We start from the raw sequence: 13,360 nt of genomic DNA on the forward strand, positions 1-13,360 counted from the left end.
GCCGGCAGCTAGACCTGCTGATACACCTATCCCGGAGCTCCATGTCCGATAGGGAAGCTATACGACTAGGCCATACAGGCAGAAGCCCAAGTCGGCCCTACAGCCTGTCGGCAATCGGCGAGATTGTAGGACAACGGCCACAGGGATGTGATGACTAGGTCATCACTAAAGGACAGAATGGGGAGGGGAAAGGTCCTGTAAAAGGTGTGGGAGGAGCCGGCAGCATGTCGGCCCTACCACACCTTGAGGAAGCTCTGTTTCAGTATAGGCGCCATTCTAGGCAGACAAAGAATTCATTCCCCAGCCTAGGGTCTGCCAATACAGTAAGGAGGCCGGCAATCATCTAGCCGCCACCCTTACATAGAGCAACAGAGTTCCAATGCCGGCACCATCCTAGGCAGAAAAATAATCTCTATTCTTCAGCCTAGGGTCTGCGAGCACAGGACTAGTCGACTAAACCACAGGGAGAAGAGGGATCACATGACCCCTTCAAGTGCATTCTAGGGAGGCAAGGCCTCCTATGCCAACCAACAAGGCCCGACAGGGGAGTACATTCACCCTATCGATCAGTTGCTGGCACACAACAAGTACTCTGAGGTTCTGACCCAAACCCAAAGCTTACCATCAGTAGCTAGGTGAAGGGGCAGAAAAACCCTAGCCTAGACTTGCCTGAATGACAATTCAAGGCAAGATCAACTAGGATTGTAGCCATAGGCTACACTCAGAGGGAAGGAGGGATTACCCTATATATGAGGGTAACCAGGGAGATTGTATGAAAGTATACTGAAGCCACTAGGCTACTAGCCTAGCGACCGTGAGATCGACTACCTAACTCATCGAAGCTCTCTCGTATACTATCTCAGAAGAGGAAATTTTATATGCGATCTATATATCTTACATGTATAAATTGCCTATTATCTTCATTTAAATTTAATAGCACCAGGAACACTTATTATATCCTGCAAGAGAGTAAACTATAACGCCTAGACTAAGAAGCCGAGAGTAAACAAGATCGGCTACCTAATTCGCCGAAACTAATGTGAATACTATCGGCATAATATAATTAATTCCTAGCAATGAAGACTAAATAGCTAATCATTTTTATTAAACGGATTTTGAGCGAAGTGAAAAATCCATTTTTGGGTGAGATAGCCATGTCGTCCTGATGGAAGTTCCTTTAAAGTAGCTTCCTAGGGTATATTTAACTACAGTGATATTCCCAGAGAATTTAATCTTAAGGTATCCAGAATTCTAACTCCTGACGCGAATATCCCTAACTTTTACCTTTAGGGATATCGCATAATATCAAAGGACGTATTCTTGACATGCCACATAGCTATCTTCATCCAGAATAGCGTTTACGTTTCGAGAGGGAAAGTGGCAAGAATAAGAGGGGAGCCGTTATTAAGGCACCACTCCTTACTGTTTTGAGTACCTATATGACGTCATATACGACCGCCATCTTGTTATTCCTTGTAGCGTTAAACGAGGTTCTACAGATACAGCACTTTCGGGAGGGATTCTTTCAGCCCTTTTGTAAGAAAGGAGGGCGGGTCCATCAGGACGACATGGCTATCTCACCCAAAAATAGATTTTTCGCTTCGCTCAAAATCCATTCTTTGGGCTCAGGCCATGTCGTCCTGATGGAAGTTTACCAGAGCATTAATGTATCTGTGGATTTTCTATTAGTGCCATAACCTCAAGGCTGACTTTCCTTAGTCATTTAGACTTAGAGACGTATGATGTTACCGTTATACATCATTTCAACTAATCATGAACTATGTTAGAGCTTCTTGCCCCCTACAGGGAAGAGTCATGCTGGACTCTGGAAAAAGTCTCGAGGATTGCATATATCTTATGAACAATCTAGCCAACAAACAGGTATACTGGTCTCACTATATACCTCTCAATCAGAGTTGTATTTGTAAGGGAACAAATATATGTATGAACTACTGACACCTCCCTGGATCTACTGGGTTAGCTGTATGCTAAGACAGACAGGTTAGAATTACTTGTATAAGTCAGCATTGCCATCAAGGAATTCCAAGTCAGTCGTAACCAAAGACTGACGCATTCCGATGTATACACACATAGAGAAAGTTTGTTTACGTGTTGGAACAAATATTTATAGATGTTCACATAAATATATGTCAAATAAAGGATGGTCAATAAATGCTCAATACCTATTTTTATTTCATCTGAATTTTTTGGGGCGAATAAGACAAAATTCAATTTTAGTTTTATTGATATACAATAAATTATGAAATCAATCTGCATTTTATAGTATAGTATAAAATATCAAATAAATTTTAAAAGCATAAATATAGAGGTAACATCAGAAATACTTGTGTCATCTGAAAAGAAACACTTAACCCACTTAAACGGGAAAATTATTGTAAATTTTCTTAATTAAATTTCTGTCATTACAGTCTGTTCACACTTGCGTAATAATACGCATGGCACGTGTTATTCTTTTACGCTTTTTCTCCACCTTTTACAGTAGGAACAGTCAATAGTGTCACCATGGTGACACTTCACTTAACATGTTGCTCCGTAAGGAGTCAGCATGTACACCCTTCACTGACAGTCCCAATTAATTCACTGTTCCTCGCAGTCTTTAAGCAGCAGGTTTTAGCACACTACCTTCTGCCACCACGAACCTCTTGAACTCCTGCACTTGCTTCGCATAGTGTTTGAAGAATACCCTGGATGACTTCCATCCAGTATACGAGCGAAGACTTTCAAAATCCATGTTTTGGAAGAAATTCAGAGATGAGGCAATCTTTCTTGGATCATGACCTGCGGGTGTACTCTCCGGATCCGCTCTGCAAATGAAGTAGGTGATCTTCGCCCTTCATTGTTTCAGAGACAATTTTAAACCTAAAGTTTCTCCCTTAAAAAGCTGTCCTCCCCTAAAGTCTGAAGTTCTACGAAGATAGACCTTTAGGCACTCTACAGGACACAGAGATGCATCTTCCTTCAGAGGGCAGATTCTCCAGGGACCCCACCTTTTATTGGGTAGATAATTTTTAGCTAGAAACGTTGGGTCAGGAAACAGGTTCAGTTCTCCACTTTCCGTAAACTGAATATGGCCCTCATCCCTTGAAAGGGCCACTATTTCGCTAACTCTGGCTCCCGAGGCTAGTGCAAATAGGAAGTTAACTTTTTGGGTCAAATCTTTCAGAGGGCAATCTTCATTGTTCAGAGTTGATGCTAAATGAAGAACCATATCTAAAGACCATGAAATGGGCTTCGGAGGTGCTGCAGGCCTAAGCCTAGCGCAGGCCTTAGGGATCTTATTAAAGATTTCATTAGAGAAGTCTACCTGGAAGGCATACAGCAAGGATCTAGTCAAGGCAGATTTACATGTAGAAATCATGTTGGCTGCTAATCCTTGTTCATGAAGATGAATAAAGAATGATAGACAGAAATCCGTTGAAATGTCTTTTAGCCTCTTTGCCTTGACAAAGGCAACCCATTTCTTCCAGGATGACTCATATTGTCTAATGGTAGATTTAGACTTACATTCTTCTAAGAAGTTTATACTGTCTCTTGAAATCCCAAACCTTTTTTTGGCTGCTAAGGAGAGAAAATCATGAGATGAAGCTTCCAGGTTTTCTGTGATGAAGCAAAGACAGTCAACTTCTGCACTTGTTGTGTCAGAACTGGATCCGGCAATGGGACCAGCTTCAGTCGCAGTTCCAATATTAGAGGAAACAAGATGCTGTTCGGCTACTGGTGAGCCAATATCGCTGCTGTTCCCTGAAAGGATCTCAGTTTGTTGAGGACTTTCAACAGATGATTGGGTGGAGGAAACAGGTAAATCCTGGACCATCTGTTCCAATCTAGGGACATCGCGTCCACTGCTTCCGCTAGACGGTCCTCGTATGGGGCCACGTAATGAGGTAGCTTCTTGTTGTCGCTCGTCACAAAGAGGTCGATTTGCAGTTCCGGGACTTGACGTAAGATGTAGGAGAATGATCCTGCGTCTAGGGACCATTCTGACTCTATCGGTGTAAACCTGGATATAGCGTCCGCCGTCACATTGCGGAACCCTTGGAGGTGAACTGCTGACAAGTGCCATCTCTTCTTTTCCGCCAAACGGAAGATGGCCAACATCACTTGGTTGATTTGGGGCGATCTCAAGCCTTGTCGATTTGGACATCTCATTATCACTTTGCTGTCTAGAACCAGTCTTGTGTGGATCGAGCAGCGAGGCTTCAATTTCTTCAGAGTTAGAAAAACTGCCATGGCTTCCAGAATGTTGATATGGAAGGTCTTGAATAGGGAGGACCAAGTCCCTTGGACTTTCCGTTGGTGAGAGTGACCTCCCAATCATTCCTTTGAGGCGTCCATATGAATGATTACTGAAGGTGGAGGTGGTTGTAAGAGCACCGATTTCCTTAGGTGCTTGGCCTCCGACCACGGCTTGAGAAGTGATCGCAGACGAGTCGGTATCGGCCTTGTTAGATCTCTGCGAGCGTTCTCCAGACTCCTGTTGCATACTTTAATTGTGATCTTAGCACTGGGTTTGTCACTGATGCGAATTGGAGGGAGCCCAGCACTCTCTCCTGTTGGCGTCTTGATATCCGATCGGATTTCAGAAGTCTCTTGACAGATCCTGCAATCTCTCTCCTCTTCTTTGATGGAATGGAGAGGCAGTGTGACTGTAAATTCCAATGAATTCAGAGCCATTGAAACTTTTGAGCTGGAGATAGTCGAGACTTTTTGGTATTGATCTTGAATCCCAGATGTTCCAGGAACTGGATCACTGTCATTGAGGCTTGCATGCATTCCGCTTCGGATGCTGCCCACACCAGCCAATCGTCCAGATAGGCCACTACCTGATCTCCTTTTAGGCGTAGTTGATGAACGACTGCGTTTGCAAGCTTTGTGAAGATCCTTGGGGCTATGTTTAGTCCGAAGGGCATAGCTCTGAAGACATATAGTTTCTTCGGTAGCTTGAATCCTAGGTAGGAGGAAATTTGGCGATTGATTGGGACGTGCAAATATGCGTCTGCCATGTCTATGGAGACTGTGTATGCCTTTTCGGGCAACAGGGTCCTTATGTGTTGAAGGGTTAGCATCCTGAACTTGTGGTTTACTATGAACTCGAGTGGCAACAAGTCTAGAATGACTCTGAGTTAGGCTGAGTCCTTCTTTGGAACACAAAACAGCTTTCCTTGGAATTTGATGGACTTTGCCCTCTTTATTACTCTCTTGTCCAAGAGTTCTTGGACATATTCTTCCAGAATGGGGGCGGAGTGTTGGAAGAATTGAGGGAAAGATGGTGCAGCTACATTCCAGCTCCAACCCAGTCCGTTCTTAATTAGGCTGTGGGCCCAGGGATCGAAGGTCCAGCGATCCCGGAAAGGGAATAGTCTCCCTCCTACCGGAAGCATCTCACTTGGAGTGCTGACCAGAGGACTTGCCTCCTTGGCCACGTCCACCTTTGTTGCCTCTGCCTCTTGAGGGGCGTCTAGAGGAACCTCGAAATGAGCCTCTAGCCTTCGGCCGAAAGGTCGTCGACTGCCTCTCAAAAGCCGGGGTAAAGGCTGGCGATTGTGTCGCCAACTGCTGGGGTACCAATTGGTACGTGGTAGGTGGTTGTGCCACCATCTGGGGCACCGCAGCCGCGGGAAGATGTTGTTGTTATCTAGAGGGGCGAGAGGGCGCCCTTGGTTTCTTTGTCTTCCTCTGGGACCTCATCCGAGGAAGACTTCCTCTTCTTTGACATGCCCCACTTTTGGAGAAGGTTCCTATTCTCCGTGGCAGCTTTGTCAACGACTTCCTTGACCACTTCACTTGGGAAGAGGTCCTTTCCCCAAGATACTCGACTATATCAGCTTCCTCAGTTCGTGTCTCACCGCAGTCGAGGCGAACACAAACTCTCTGCAAGCTCTTCTGGTTTTGATAAAGCCATATATGTCCTTCGTTACGGTTGCCAAATGTGCTTTGGCAATGACCATGAACATATCTGGAGTCTGGGATTCGCTTGCCATTGTCTCTAGCATAGTTTGAAAAAACATAGAGGCGGCAAGTCTTTCTTTCATCTCCTGCTCCCTGCGCAGGAGAAAATCTGACAACTTGGGGAGGTCCTCAGCGAACTGGCGTCCGGCAATGTCAGCCTCCAACTTCCCGACTGAGAAGGTAAAGTGAATATCCTTCTCGTCTTTTTGGTCCAGTGGTAAAGCTAAGGAGAACGGCTTACACTCTTCGAGTGTAGGGCACAGTTTCCCCGCTTCAATTGCCTTCAAGGCAGCCTTGTACTCTTTTTCCATAAAGGGGAAGGCCCGGGAAGATGAAGCAACAAAGGAAGGATGCTTCTTAATTAGAGCCGGTACCTTAGAGTTAGTGAAGGCCCTCTACTTCAAGGTACTCGTCAGCAAAGCCTGAGCTTTGGAATGGTAAAAAAAACTATGATCTCTTTTGGCTCTGTCTCCTCCTTTGAAGCTGGCTCAGCCTTCAGACCGACGAAGCAGTCTGGGTAAGCCCCGAAGCTAGGCCAGAATTCCACATGTTCAACGGGAAGTGTACCCAGCTTCTCTGAAATAAAGATCTTACCTGCCGACATTGGCATGTACTCAGCATGCCTCCACTGGTTCACATCCGAGAACGGAGGAAGATCCTTTACATTAAGTCTCTTTCTGAGACGTACAGGCAGCTGCAAGTTGGCCCATCTCCAACCTTAATGCAGCTTTCTTCTCGTCAGTTTGCTTCTGAATCTGCTGCACCAGTGTTAGAATTGAGGACAAGGTCATCCCAATTCGGTCCGATGGGGGAGCAGCTGACGTCGAGGGAACAGGTTCTGGGGCAGGAACCGATGAAACCGAAACTACTTCAGTCTCCTCCTCGTCAGTCTCAGGAGCCACCGTTGACTCCTCTTCCTGACCTTCCACAAGGAGGTCCTGTTCAGTGCCTTCTGACACTTCTGACATCGGGTCATCCAGCTGGATGTCCTTCATTGCGTCCGAGACATCAGACTCTACTGGAATCTGGATGCAGGGGATCTCTGGGTGAGGCTGAGGGATAACTGCATCTGCCAATGCCCTTGGGAAAAGACAGGCCAGTATCTTCTCGTTAGGAAGGTAAGGCCCCGAGGTGTTTTTCTGAAAACCCCTGACCCATCTTCGCAGCTTTTCCCTTGCTGCATCCCATGACTTCGTTGACTTCTGGTCGTCAAAGGCCTCAGTAACCAAGTTAGAGCAAATGTCACATACCTGGGGGTCCCAATACTTCAGAGGTCCCTGAGTAGTTGTGCAGCAAGCGTGAGTCCTGCATAACCTATGGCCGCAGAAGTTCTTACTGCGGACATTGCAGAACATGCTGTCACACTTGGGATAGTCGTCCTGTAAACAGAGGAAAATTCAATGAGTATACAGTGAATAATCTCACAAGATTAAGTAAACACTATATTATTTTTCATTGTATATAGCTTAGGATATATAAGCTAGAAAGGAAAGAGGAAAGACACAAGCATGTGCTTCCCGTCCAGCCATTTGTTGTGACTTCCCACAAATTAAAACTATTGGTAATCTATGAAGAGAACCATTGGAAGATTTCTATCTTATGAGGATAGGAAAGTGTAACTTAACACCATCTTCCAGACATTTTAATATTGGGGATTGTTATCAGTGATCACTAATTAGATTAAAGAAAGAACTTACTTTCTTAATATTATATGGTCTCAACAATAGGCTGCACATGGCAACACAGAGTATGTTGGAAGAAACTTTGGGCTACTGTATAATCTATACTGTAGTTTTCTATTTGCCGTATGATCTATACTGCAATTATACTGGCTACTGTATAACCCTATACTGTAGTACCTGCCGGCAGGCTAGCACCTGGGTACAGCTCAGAAGATATTTTATCTTCTGGTATAATGGGCGGCAGTCCGCCGGCCGCCGGAAGGGTCGCCGGCGATCCACCGGCCGACGGCAGACTGCCCGATGGCAGGTCGCCGGCCGCCGGAGGGTCGCCAGCTGGCGATTAAGTATTATTCCCAGCGGTTGGCGGCCCATACGGCTTCCGGCAGCTAGTCATATCTGCCGGCAGGTTAGGACCCATCGGTACTAGCCAGTAGAGGTAGAAAGTATGGATCGAAGGATAGTGTAAGAGATCTGCCTTACTGCCTCCCATCCAGAATGAGGGTTCAAATGGAAGGGGAGAATGTAACATTCAAGCTTCCACCCATCCATAACATTGCCGGTCCCCGCCGGCAAGGTTTAAGGATGGCAGTCCAAGAGAGGGCTGAAGAAAACTCAACAGAACAGGGACTTCTGCCGGCAGCCGGCACAGCCGAGCTACAGACAGAAAACCCGAGCTAGTCCCACAATCTGCCGGCAACCGGGTCGATTGTTGGATGATGGCCAAGAGTTTGTGAAGGCTAGGCCTTCACTAAAGGACAGAAGGGGGAGGGATGAGGGTCCTATAAGGTGTGGAAGGAGCCGGCAGTACTGCCTGTCCTACCTCACCTAACGAAACTCTGTTCCAGTATTAGAGCTTTCCCATGTGGCAAGAGAATTCTATTCTAGAGCCTAGGGTAAGCTTAATACAGTAAAGGGGTAGGCAGCACCCTCGCCGCCACCCCTATCTAGAAGGAACACAGTTCTAGTGCCGATGTCTCCTAAGCAGGTGAAGAATTCTATTCTTCAGCCTAGGGTTCGCCGGCACAGGACTAGTCTGCTAGACCACAGGGAGACGGTAAGTCATACAAAACCTTCAGGTGTGGCCTAGGGAGGTCTAGCCTCCTATGTCGGTAGCCTAACCTAACGGGAATGTCATTCACCCTGCCAGACAGCTATTGACCACAGACCAATACTCTGAGTTTCTGACCAATTCCAAAAACCTGCATCTGCGGTTACAGGGGAGGACAGAAAACCCTAGCCTAGTTCTACCTGAATGCAATTCAGAGTATCACTGACTAGGGTAAAGCCTAGGCTAACTCAGAGGGAAAGAGATTGCTCTGAAATCTCCGAAGGAGACTAGTATCATCCTATAAAAGCCTAGGAGATATCTATCTCCACTTAAATAACACGATACAGAAGAGCAAACGGGGACATGTATGAAAGTATACTAAAGCCACTAGGCTAATAACCTAGAGGCAGTGAGAATCGATTACCTAAATCACCAAAACTCTCTTGTATACTATCTTGGAAGAGGAAATTATGCATTTACATAGATATCTTAAATGTATAAAATTCGCCTAAAGCTTCATTAAAATTATAACACTAGGAAAGTCTATTATATCTTGCATGAAGTACTAAAACTGAACGCCTAGGCTAGGAAGCCTAGCGTCAATAGGTTCGGTTACCTAAAGTGCCGAAGCTAAAATTAATACTATCGGCATAATATAAAGCATTCCTAGCAATGAAGACTAAATGGCTAAAGATATTACAGCTATAAAGGCTGATAGGATACAACATTTACAGAAATTATAAAGGAAAAATTTATTAAAATTTTTCAGTCTTAGAGTGGCACTCATCATTTCTTCCCTTTCAAAGGGGGAAAGTAATTTCTGTATACGTCGCATGTATAATTCCTTTATCATGTTACATTCGTTTCACTTGTTATTTCATTTAGTCACTTATTAGAAATAAATGTCTATTAGAATGTAATTGCGTCATAATTCGCCCAGCAATTTGCATATTTAAGATGCCAGAGTTCTTTGACTTACTCATGTAAGTAAACCTCATATCATTGTATGCTTACAAACAATGGATATAGTGGACACTGATATTGTTCTGACAATATATACAAACCGTGAGACCGTTTGTATACCCAGTGAATACTTATGTTTGTTCATACAATATATGCTAACCTTGAGGCCCCTTTTCTACCGTCTAGTATGACTCTTCCCTGTAGGAGGCAGGAAGCACTAACATTGTCTATGATTAGTGATAATGACAGATAACGGTAACGTCCTTTGTCTCAAATGGTCCATATGACCATAGGAAAAATTGTCCCAAGGTTAAGGCACTGATGAAAATCCACAGGTACAGTTATGCTCTGGTACACTTCCATCAGGACGACATGGCTTGAGCCCAAAAAACCGATTTTGAGCAAAGCAAAAAATCTATTTTTGGGTGAGATAGCCATGTCGTCCTGATGGACCCACCCTCCTTTTCTATAGAAAAGGTCTTCGCATAATCCCTCCCGAAACTACTATTGAGTATCAAGATGGCGCCATATCCAAGATGGCGGACATTCTTTGTAGAGTTGAGCATGGTGCTACAGATATAGTAGTTTTGCGAGGGATTATGCAAAGACCTTTTCAATAGAAAAGGAGGGTGGTTCCATCAGGACGACATGGCTTGAGCCCAAAAAACGGATTTTGAGCAAAGCAAAAAATCTATTTTTGGGTGAGATAGCCATATCGTCCTGATGGACCCACCCTCCTCTCCTATAGAAAAGGTCTTCGCATATTCCCTCCCGAAACTACTATATCTGTAGCACCATGCTCAACGCTACAAGGAATGTCCGCCATCTTGATACTCAATAGTAGTATGGGAAGTAGGGTAACCTTGATAACGGCTCCCCTTCCAAAATTGCTACTCTTCCCCCACGAAGCGAAAACGCTATTCAGGGTGAAGATCGCTATGTGTCATATCAAGATATACGTCCCCTGATTTATGCTATATCCTTAAGAGAATGTTAAGGATATTTGCGCCAGGAGTTAGAATTCTGGAGACCTAAAGGTAAATTCTCTGGGAATATCATTGTAGTACATATATCCCTTGGAAGCTACTATTAGGAACCTTCCATCAAGACGACATGGCTCTCTCACCCAAAAGTAGATTTTTCGCTTTGCTCAAAATCCATTATATATAAATATATATATATATATATATATATATATGCTTGGTTTTGGCATCTGGTTATGGCACTGAGGAGCCAACTTCAATCATCATAGCAGTAGGACCATGTACTTCATAAGGAAATAACGAAGGACCAAATTAACACATTACCAGCAAAAACCCAGCAAGCAACGAGGAATGAAGCCATTCCAAAAAGACATACAGAATCGAAGACCTCCACAATTTTCAAATCTTCATATAAGGAAGAGAATGGAAGACTCACGGCGTGAGCTTTATTGGGCTTCAGCTGAAGGCCATGGTGAAGCAACTTCTTCATTTAGAGTGCATCTTGTGATGTTGTGGAACCACATGGAAAATTATTTTCATTTGTCAAAATTCCTTATCAAAATTTCGTTGCAGAATTCTAGGTATAAAATATTCGTATTTTATCTTTACATTTATATTGTGTTACCTTTTAAATTTTATATACTGTAAGTGTATTTTTATTGTTCAATGTAGTTCTTAAAAAAGCCATAAATCAATAGCTGAAACTGCAGTCACAGAAAAACATTAAACACAACAAAATAAGAGATATTTTCGTTTTTTATCTAGGCACTTTTTACGTTGAAATTTGAATGCTGTCTTAGGATGTTGAAATAGAGCATAATGATCTGTATCATCAGGATCGAGTACAATAGAAAGGATATCGAAGGACTGACTAAAGGAAGCCTTGTCCTGTGAGGAAGACGATAGCCATTATTTTAAACCCCAAAGTTGCAGTCCAACATCTCCCACAGGAATCTGAGGATTAACTGAATAAGTCATTGTTATAGTTTATTAGCAGCTGTGGGTTTTGTTAGAGTTCCTACTTTCCTACCTGAACAAAACAAGGGAAGATTAAACCCAATCCTGGGCTGACCTTCATACTCAGAAACATTATGGATAAACTATAAGCAATAACAGGGTTATGCACAAGCTTGGGTTTAAAGGTTGGAGGCTTTGGATACTCAAGCAAAAAGGTCAAATTGTCCATTGTTAGAGACCTGCTTTGAAATATGCCTTAAACTGACAGGGTCTAGCAATGAAACAAATTGGGAGCTGTGATCATTTCAACCTTCTGAATATTTGTAACTTGCTCAGGTAAGAGTACTGATAAACTTACTTGAGCCACCTGGAAATGTACAATCTGATATTTGAGGAATGATGACACTATATAAATAACTATTTAACGAGGGAACTTAAGTCATAGATGGCGTGTACCGACTTTTCGTCCGATGTCACTTCGTCCAACGACACTTCGTCCACGTCATTTTGTCCAATGTCTTTTCGTCCGGTGGACTTTTGGTCCAATGACATATGGTCCAATTTTAAAAGAAAAAAACCTTAGCCAATCTATAACTTCCTCAATAGAAAATTAAACCTTGTATGGACCTCTTTCTCCCTTGTTGTTCATAATAGTAATTGCCAAACTCCAAAGTAGAGGAATGAAAATAACTATCTACGTAAGTAAAATTAAATGGAAGAGTCTGACGGTATTAAAAAAAAAAAAAAAAAAAAAAAAAAAATGCTCAACAAAACTACTCTTTGCGGAATAATAACTTTTAAGCGTAGCTGATTCTATTAGTATTAAAGGTAAGAAGTATAAAAACTAACATCTGAAGTGAAAATAAAAGAAACAGAAGTTGATAATTCTCATAGTAACACATGTAAAATAATGAATGATTAAAAAAAAAAAAAAAGATTCGAATGATTGAGTGAATGTGAAGGCGCGCTGAACACCGCTGCCATTTCTCACACATTCAGTGTTATTTTCCAAGTTTTGTATTAGTTGAATGAAATTCGTAAAAATAATAACTTTCAACTACTAAGTTTCTTTTCTTCTCCGCTGATTGTATGAACTTTGCCATTTTGGGATGGGCAGATTCAGAAACTGAAGTACTAAATATGCAACACACAAAACACTATATATATATATATATATATATATAGAGAGAGAGAGAGAGAGAGAGAGAGAGAGAGAGAGAGACGTTAAGCATGACCAATGGAGTAATTAGAAAATGAGCATATTACTATATCATAAAAGCCAATAAGGTATAAACTTATAACACAGGAGTGCAGTAAACCGTAATAACAATCCTTATAACACTTGTTTTCTTTATAAGTTGGACCAAATGTCGTAGGACCAAAAGTCCACCGGACGAAAAGACATTGGACAAAAAGACGTGGACGAAGTGTCGTCGGACGAAGTGACATCGGACAAAAAGACCACCCACCCATAGATGGATCTCAAAAGATTATACATAGCTCTTAAAAGCGGATTCTGCAATTGAGATTTCAATAACTCATATAAAATCTTCTCTAAGGGTGGAAATCTCTCCTGGAAACTAGCAACTCCTGCCAATAAAATCAGCTTTCCTATTACATATGCCTACATGAGGAGTGAATTTTGCCATTTCTGAATTTCTCCCACGTGGTATAAATTAGGCTATATCTTAGGCAAGTAAATTTATATATTTTACTACCAAGATACACACAAGGCTAAGATCAGTGTCTCCAAATCT

The 13,360-nt window shown here is 42.9% G+C and overlaps 1 protein-coding gene across 3 annotated transcripts in view; it reads right to left on the minus strand.

Annotated features, from left to right (window-relative positions):
* The window catches only part of LOC137646045 (aprataxin and PNK-like factor), a 159,540-nt gene that overhangs the window by 114,078 nt on the left and 32,102 nt on the right, over positions 1-13,360 (minus strand). The gene's annotated exons all lie outside the window — the stretch shown is intronic.

This window comes from Palaemon carinicauda, chromosome 8 (genome assembly GCF_036898095.1).
Source record: "Palaemon carinicauda isolate YSFRI2023 chromosome 8, ASM3689809v2, whole genome shotgun sequence".
Lineage (NCBI taxonomy): Eukaryota > Metazoa > Arthropoda > Malacostraca > Decapoda > Palaemonidae > Palaemon > Palaemon carinicauda.